The sequence below is a fragment of the Canis aureus genome, chromosome 2, assembly GCF_053574225.1.
Source record: "Canis aureus isolate CA01 chromosome 2, VMU_Caureus_v.1.0, whole genome shotgun sequence".
Lineage (NCBI taxonomy): Eukaryota > Metazoa > Chordata > Mammalia > Carnivora > Canidae > Canis > Canis aureus.
Genome location: NC_135612.1, coordinates 35,335,256 through 35,343,757, shown reverse-complemented (window position 1 = coordinate 35,343,757; position 8,502 = coordinate 35,335,256). Strand labels below are relative to the sequence as shown.

At 39.4% G+C, this 8,502-nt stretch overlaps 1 long non-coding RNA gene across 1 annotated transcript in view; it reads right to left on the bottom strand.

Annotated features, from left to right (window-relative positions):
- Positions 1 to 1,459: 1,459 nt before the first annotated feature.
- The window catches only part of LOC144295861 (uncharacterized), a 135,500-nt gene continuing 128,457 nt past the window's right edge, over positions 1,460 to 8,502 (bottom strand). Inside the window, exons 6-7 of the long non-coding RNA XR_013362973.1 lie at positions 5,561 to 6,083; positions 1,460 to 2,455 (exon numbers count right to left, since the gene is read on the bottom strand). This is a non-coding gene — a long non-coding RNA (uncharacterized LOC144295861). The remainder of the gene's footprint in view (positions 2,456 to 5,560; positions 6,084 to 8,502) is intronic.

Genomic DNA, 8,502 nt, shown 5'->3' with positions numbered 1-8,502 from the left:
TTTACAGATATTAAAATGTACAGGCAATGTCTAGACAAGACATTTTTATGACACACATGGAAAAGAAGTTATACAGATTCTTCCTGTAGTTGTAAACAATAAGGAAAATAGAGATGAGATAACATGTCCACATGACATGATGCTGAGACGAAAACCCAAATCTTCACACCCCCAACACCCCATATTCACACTACTTGTTCCAGACCTGGTTACAGTTGGGCTCCTTGACCTGGGTCAAGGGAATGATTGATGTACCTATTTATTTATTAGAGCCTCTATGCAGCTCCATAAGGACATAGACACAAAGGAAAACAAAAAACAAAATTCAAATAGCATGGGTGGTACACTCCTTTCTTATTAGTACTTTAAGCTACAGAGTATTGAGCTGGTTCAAATCCCAGTCACTTGTTTTGTTTGCTTCTAACTCCCACCTCCATGACAGCCCCATGTTGCTGTGTCTCTATACAATCCATACACTCGCCACATTCTCTGGTAATTGTTAATGGTTCATCTTAACCTTTTGGACTGTGAGCTCCTTGAGGCAAAGTAAAGCCTCCTTGCTTATTTGTTGGCCCATAAAAGGAGTTCAATGTATTTTTTAAAGGAAGCAATGAACAAATGTAACAAAACTTGCAGATTTAGGTGACTTCAGCAGAGTTTCACCATTATAATCATGTTAGTTTATTCATCCACCAAACCCTTTTAGGGACAGACCTTATTTCAGTGGTTAGGTGGGTGTGGCAAAGACAGTGAGATATAGTACCTGCTTCTGTCTTGGCATCTAGAGGGCAGCACAAACAATCAAAGTGATAAATAAGGCAGCAAGGTAAATAGTACAATAGAAGTATATGGACACTTGAATACAGTGGGATAGAGGATTCTTGGAATCAGGAGCTTTAGAAAAAAATTTCATGAGAAAATGAAATTTAATGAGAAGCCTAAGGAGAAGTTAGCTAGACAGAAAAAAAGAAAAGATTGTTTTAAATCAAAAAGACACAAACCAGCACAGGATATTTGTGGAAACTGTTAGAAATGAAGAAGTATGGCTCAAATGGAAGAGTATGTGGAGTGAGAGAGGATGAGTGCTGAGGCTGCGAGTATACAGTTTGTGGAAGACCCCATTCATCATGACTTGATGAGTCAAGGAGGGCCTGGTCTCTACCTAATGAGTGACCTCTGGGCTTCTTATATGTATATTTCATATTATGCAATTACTATCAGCTCATTATGAAAACTGGAAAGTATGATTAGTAGAGGTAGGAGAAAGTACCAATTGTCTCATTACCAGAAACACCCATTGTTAACTCACTTCAATATTTTTTTTCACAACCATATAGGTATATGTAGACATTTTTACATATAAAAATTGTAAAATCTAATTTTTTTAATTTAAAAATAATCACCACTTAAGAAAAAGTTGGAAGTACAGTACAAAGAATTTATTACCCTTAATCATTTGTAAGTTGTCCACTGGGTGCATCCGCTCTCATTTTCCACTCAAATACCTAACAACAGGGACATTCTGCTACCTGATCTCATTTTAACATAATCCAAAAACAACAAAAAATCATGAAATTAACATAATGCATAATCCTCAGATCCTCAGACTTAACCTTCTTCCAGGTGTTCCCCAATGTCATTTTGAGAAAGAGGGTAAGCTCAGAATCCCCTGTTGCATTTGGCTGTTGTGTCTGTTACATGTCTTATAGTCTTTAACAGTACTTTTATCTTCGAGGACTTTGATGATTTTGACACTTTCAAAAGTTTTAGGGAAATTCTGGTATAGGATGTCCCTGCATTTGCTTTTGCATAAGGTTTCCTTATGATTAGAATCTGATTATGGATGTTCGGCAGGAATGACAGAAGAGATGTGTATTCTTCCTATTCTATCAGGTGGATGCTTGACTTTGGTTTGCACCACTACTGATGATGTTCATACTAATTGTTTGATTAAGTTGTCAACTAGAATTCTCCACTGAGAGTGACTCCTTTAGTCCTATAATTGACAAGTATTTTCTGTGGAAATGCTCCTGTTGGAAGACAATTCTCTTGCATTTCTGCACCTCTGAGAGGCACTGGTTACCTTTTGTTCTGGTCTGTCTTTTTAAGGATGTTTTTATGGCAAAGAGCCTTGTTAGACAGATGTGATGTCTCCTTCTGGAGCACAGGGTAGTTTGTTTGCAATCCAGAGTAATAAAGATAATGTTTCACTCAGAGGCAAGTGTTGGGCAGGTTGCTTGGAGGTTGTTATAAAGTTTGGGATTGTCTAAGCTCAGGGCTTCTCAGTTGTGAGGAACCTGCTGTGCATGCAGCATCTACCTGGCCACTTCCTGTTGTTCTATGGAACTTAGGGAACAAATGGAACGAAAAGAAACATGAAGTTCATGCTGCCTGCTGCTCAGTGAATAAAAGTCCTTTGTCTTCTTCCAGCCTCATGAATCCATCAGCAGCTAGCCTGTAAAATTGCAATGGTAAAACTTCAGAGTTCTTGAGAACTTTGAAACTATGTAAATATCTCTTCCTCATCAAATTTAAATTTAAATATCCATTAATATCTGTATGGGTATATATCTTCCTATTTTTACAAAAGGTTATAATCCACTATTATTGTTTTTTCCTTTTGATGCACCTATCAAATCCCCTGATTTGGCCAGTGGGAGAATTTCAAGTTGATTCCTGTGTCTTTTTTATGCTTTCTTATCCTTCTGAGCACTTGTTTTCTGGCACAAAAAGGATAAGTTAGCTCATTTTGTACTTTTCTTGCCCCTGCCCTTGATTCAGCCCTTCCTCTAAGGAGCTCTGGTTCCATTCAGTGGAGCATGGGATTTAGGAGCTACCTTGGGGGCCTTGAGATGGCCAACTGCAAAGTTAGAAGGCATGGTCCTCCAAAACCGTCCTAAACTCTGATACCAGCTACAAGTTCAGGGGTATCCTAAATGGTCTTGGATTTGATGATTCACTAGAAGGACTCACCCAAATCACCGAAAGCTATTACATTTATGGTTATAGCATATTATAGGGAAAGGGTACAGATTAAAATCAACCTAGGAAAGAATAGTCTAAAAGAGATACCAGATACAGAGTTTCCATTATCCTTCCTCCGTGGAGACTGAGTTATCATCCCAGCATTCTATGTATGACAGTACACAAGAGTTCCCAATTAGGTAAGACCATCCAAGCTTTGGTATCCAGAGTTTTTACTGAGGCTTCATTCCATAGTCATGATGTATCAATTGATTGTCCACATGGTTAATCTCAGACTTCAGATACACTGATACCATGTGACCCAAAGTCCTCACCCTAAGTCATATTGTTGGTCTTTCTGGCATGGCCAGCACCCACACTAAGGCTACCCGGATGTAGTCAGCTCCTCCCTTAACTCACATTGTTAGACTATCCAGTATGATCCAAGACTCTCCAGCAAACAAAAACAATCATATTAGGCATATTATTCCAAGAATCTATAGATGACCTACTAGAAGCTGAAGTGCAAAGCCCAGACTTTTCTTTGGACAAGATAAAATTCTTCACTACATAGGGGCACTAGGTGTGTTTATTGTTACTGCAGTGCTAATGCTCTTAGGCTTTCTCAGAGAACAGAGCTAGGGACAAATGTATGTACACACACACAGAGTTGTATCTTTACTAACTTCTCTATCTATCTGTGTACCTAACTATCTACCTATCCACCTGATCTTTCATCTTTCTGATGATATTGAAAGACATGAGTTTACACTAATACATTCAATATCAATATAACAGCACAAGGTTCATGAAATTTTCTCTCTTTTCCATATTAGTAAGTCTTCTCCCCAATAGTAAGAAAACTTCTCCCTTTTTCCTTGATATATTTACTTATGTGAGCAACCCCCTGTATTAATTAATCTCCCATCTCTGCCACCAGGCTCTCCCTTCTAGGCAGAGTTGCCTTCCTGACTCTGCTTGCTCTCTGACACCCCATGCTGAGCCATTCATCCAGGAGGAAACCTCACCATGCTTGCATTCCAAAACCCTGTGATAGACCATTCTGTGTAGATGTCATTCTCATCCTACTCAGGCTCTCAGACTCCATAGGAAGGGAAAGGAAGGAAGACAGGAAGAACTCCCACTGACTCATTAGTATACTTTTTTCTGACTTAAACAATAATACTTGCTCATTGAACAGCATTTAGAATATACAGAGAAGTTTAGAGAAAAAATTGAAAGTCATCCACAATTCTACTGTTCAGAGATTTCCATTAACATTTTTGATTTTCATTTTATCTCCTCCCTAAGAACATTTAAAAATAGTTGATAACATAATTTAAAAAAAAAACGGAAAAATTCAAACTTGCTCAAGATAGTAGTTGATATAATGAGAGCAAGTGCTGAAACAGAACAATACTAATAACTTTAATTTGTTATGAAACATGATGAGAAATCACATCTGAACTGTAGAGAAAGGATAAGACTTGAGAAGCATATTTTCTTGTACTGAATAAAGCTAAGATATGGAAGCAATAAATGGAGAAAAGTGATTCAGGACCAAGACTGACCATAATGTTGCTCTGAAAGAAAAACATTTCTCTAGTCTCAATACTCTGCTCCACTCTAGCACTTCTGACACCAATTTGGGGGTGGAGGGTATTCCCTCATGCTGAGAAATTCTGTGATAACTGTTGGGTATCTTATAATTTAACTGAATTAACTGATACCTGGAGATAGTATCAAAGCCCACAGATTGAGGCTCATTCACACAGGAGCCTCAAGGCTCTCACCCACCTTGAGACCCAATGGCAAGTCTGGGTTGTCACCTGTGCTTCTGACCAACTAACTATAAATTGGAGGTTCCCCATCCTTGTGTTCAATTAATTTGCCACCACAGCTTGCAGGATTTAGGAAATCAGTTTACTCACTTGATTACCAGTTTATTACAAAGGATATTAAAGAATACAGATAAACAGGCAGATGAAGAGATACATAGGGTTTTGAGTACAGAGGTGTCTACCCCTGTGGAATTTAGGTTTCCCACCCTCCCAGAATGTGAATTTGTTCTTGTTTACCAACTTGGAAATTTCCAAATTCTTTTGGATTTTTATGGAGCTTCATTAGGTAGGAAAGTTTGATTAAATCATTGGTGGTTGGTGATTGATTCAGCTTCCAGCCCCTCTACCCTCCCTGGAGGTTAAAGGGTGTGGGACTGAAACTTCCATCCCTCTAATTACATGGTTTGTTCTCATGGCAACCAACCCCATCCTGTAGTTATCTAGATGCTTTCCAAAAATCATCTCCTTAACTCAGATATGGTTGAAAGGGATTTGGTATGAATAACAAAAGACACCCAGTTCACCATGATCACTGCAACTGTTTTAGAAAGTGGGAGCAAAACTAAATATTATAACAAAATATGCTTTATGGATCTTATATAGGGAATTACAAGGGTTTTTAGGAGCTATGCGCCGGAAGCCATGGAAACCAAGGAAACCTAACATACACCAGTCAGAATCCTCCAACTCAGATTTAACTAGTTTACATTATCTTAGACAATAGGATCTGCTAGCCTTGTAAGGAAATCTCTGACCTGGCTAATCACACCTCGTGTCCACCTTGTCTCTCCGAATGCTCTATAAAATCTAATCTTGCCCAAAATTCCTTGGGAGAGGTGTTCCATTTCTTATGAGGCATTGTACTCCCTCAGGCCATGGATTGTTTTCCCTTAAAAAAAGGACACAAAATTCATTACTAAATTGCAATATTTTTGTCACTTGACATCAGGAATTGCACTTGCAGATTCCCTTTTGCTGAACGGTTCTGGGTTAGGGTTTTCTAGCATAAGGAAAGGTGAGATCTGGAAGGCATAGGAAAGAGAGAGGAAGAAAGGAAGAATAAGAATTTCTTGTTTGGTCATGACAGCTCACTATGGTGTGGTGACTTCTCTGGGAGGTCTAGCTTCTCAGCTCACCCAGAAGCTGATGCCAAAGTTGTTGGTGATGGTTTTGCCCATTTCCTGGTGGCAGCTTCTCAGGCCTTCAACTTGCCAACATTTACACAAGACCAAATTCCTGTGTTAAATCTTTTCATTCCTTTGGTCTTTTGCAGTGGCTCTGTTTTATAAACCAAAAGTAGATTGATACATTAGATAATGTAATTTTTCCAAGTAGAGGTTGTTAAAATAACTTTCTATGACCATTATGGAACTGCCCTACCCAGGTGCATGTCAGTGAGTCAAAATTTAGCTTTCATGTCTGTATAAATGCTTCACTTAATCAGAAATGCAGAGTACTGGTAGCCAGTCCCCATTTGCCAAGCCAACTCTGGGCTCTATATTTTATTGCTCCTCTCACCCCAAAGAAGTTTGACTATGTGGCCCCAGGAGCAACCAAATATTTTCTATTTTTCTCTTTGTTCCTTACTCTTTTTTTTTTTTTAAGATTTTATTTATTCATTCATAGACACAGAGAGAGAGAGACAGAGACACAGGCAGAGGCAGAAGCAGGCTCCACGCAGGGAGCACGATATGGGACTCGATCCCGGGTCCCCAGGATCACACCCCAGGCTGCAGGCGGCGCCAAACCACTGCGCCACCGGGGCAGCCCCTGTTCCTTACTCTTTATCATAGAAGAACTTCTTGCCCTCTGCCCCATTTGGCAGTTCTGTGGACCACTGAGAACAGAGACTGCCTGCTTCATGGAGTTTTCAATAGAGTTTGTATCACCTAAATTATCTTTTAAAATCATATTTAACAAAGTTTATGAATGTTTAAGCCATATGACATGACAATAATCTTTGGCAGAATGTGGAAGTGTCTTTTTATCCTCTTTGCCTAGAATTCAGTGAGCCCTGTCCAGCTGGATGCTCCTTGTCTCCTTATTTGTCTTTAATTATTTCTATGATTTTTGCTTCTTTTCCACTTTCTGTAGTTTCTGCCTCGTGAAAAACTTGTTAATTCTTTGCTCCAAAGACTCTTTTCTGTCCTCTGTAACAAACAGCACTGCCTTTAGTGTTTTCCTGTCTACACATTGCATGTTTCTGAAACAGCCTTCAATTTGCCTTTTTTATGATAGATTCAGTTTTCTGAGGCATTGATTCTGCTGTTTTTTTCTTTTCTTTTTTCTTTTCTCATTCTAAGAAGCATTCCATTCTGCATTTGGCATTGTTTCCTTTTCAACACCTTCTTTTTTCATATGCTTTTCATCAGCCTCTCTTCTCTTCCTGCATTACTGTTGTTTCATAAACATCATACATTTTACAAATAGGTTAAAGCAGCAAGTGGTTGTCTAGATGAGTTTGTCATTTCTAAAAATAATTTTCAAGGGTCTGCTGCTTTTGAAGCCTCCATGATATTATTATTCCCATTTCATAGTGTTTTGCTACAGGCCACATATTGATACTTTTGTCTTCACGCATTCTCAATAATGTCAACTAATAGGCACAGTGTGCTTTTGCCCTATTAGTTCTCCAACTGGACCACAGCCTAGCATGTGGAACTCCTGGCTCAGTTTCTAAGGGTGACAGGGTTTTTTGGGTGCAGCTTCATTGGCCTGCACTAGTACCTTTTCCTTTTTAGTGGCTCAGCTGAACTGGAGACAGTTGAACTGCCAGATGTCTGAATAGCTGGTTAAGACAAATGGTAAGGAAAGTAATGGTCAAGACTTTAATCATTTACCATGACTGCACAAGCAGGAGGCTAAGCCAAAGAAAGGGCTGGCTTCCTCATCTTCCATTTTCCTTCATGGATCAGCATTCTGGCTAAGGGTCAGATGGGTCAGCACAGACATGGTATGGCAGGTGGTGATCATCTCACTGCTGGGGGAATCCTTAAAAAAACAACTATTGCTATTTTAAGGACCCAGAAGGGATTATGGGGGAGGGAAAGAAGCAAGGGCGAGGAAAATTTCTAATTGGAGAAAAGTATTTCAAGTCTCTCCTCTGCCCCCTCTCCCACAAAAGAATCTAGCAGAGGCACTGTGCCATGTTCTGACACACAATTCCTATATCCTTATAATTTCCTATATACGAACAATAGGGGCACTTTTTCACTCATAATCTACATTTAATCAATCATACTGTTCCATCGAGCTGATCTTCTAGAAAGCTCCCAGAGATTCCCTCCACCCTCTTCTCAGTACCATGGACTTAGTTCTGAGCACAAAACATCCCACGTAAAAGATCATCAGCCTCCCATTGGCTTTCTTAAACATTCAGTAGGGCAACTTTTGGAATGGTATGGTGTCAGGTGGCAGCTGCCAAGACATCTTTTTTTCTATTAATTTTCTAATTTTTCTATTACTTTATCTATGAAGATGCCTGAAATGGATACATCATGGTCAGAAACAATGACTTTTTACAAAGTCAGTATGCACTTTTATCTCCTTCAACCAAAGAAACCAAGCATAGTGGCCCTGAAAGATACCTGTGAATGAGGATGCCTGGCTAGGAATGCAGATGTACATAAGTGTATGGGTTGCTAGAGGGCAGGGCAGGGGAGTGCATGAGTCCTTGAGAGACTGCCATTTCTTGGCT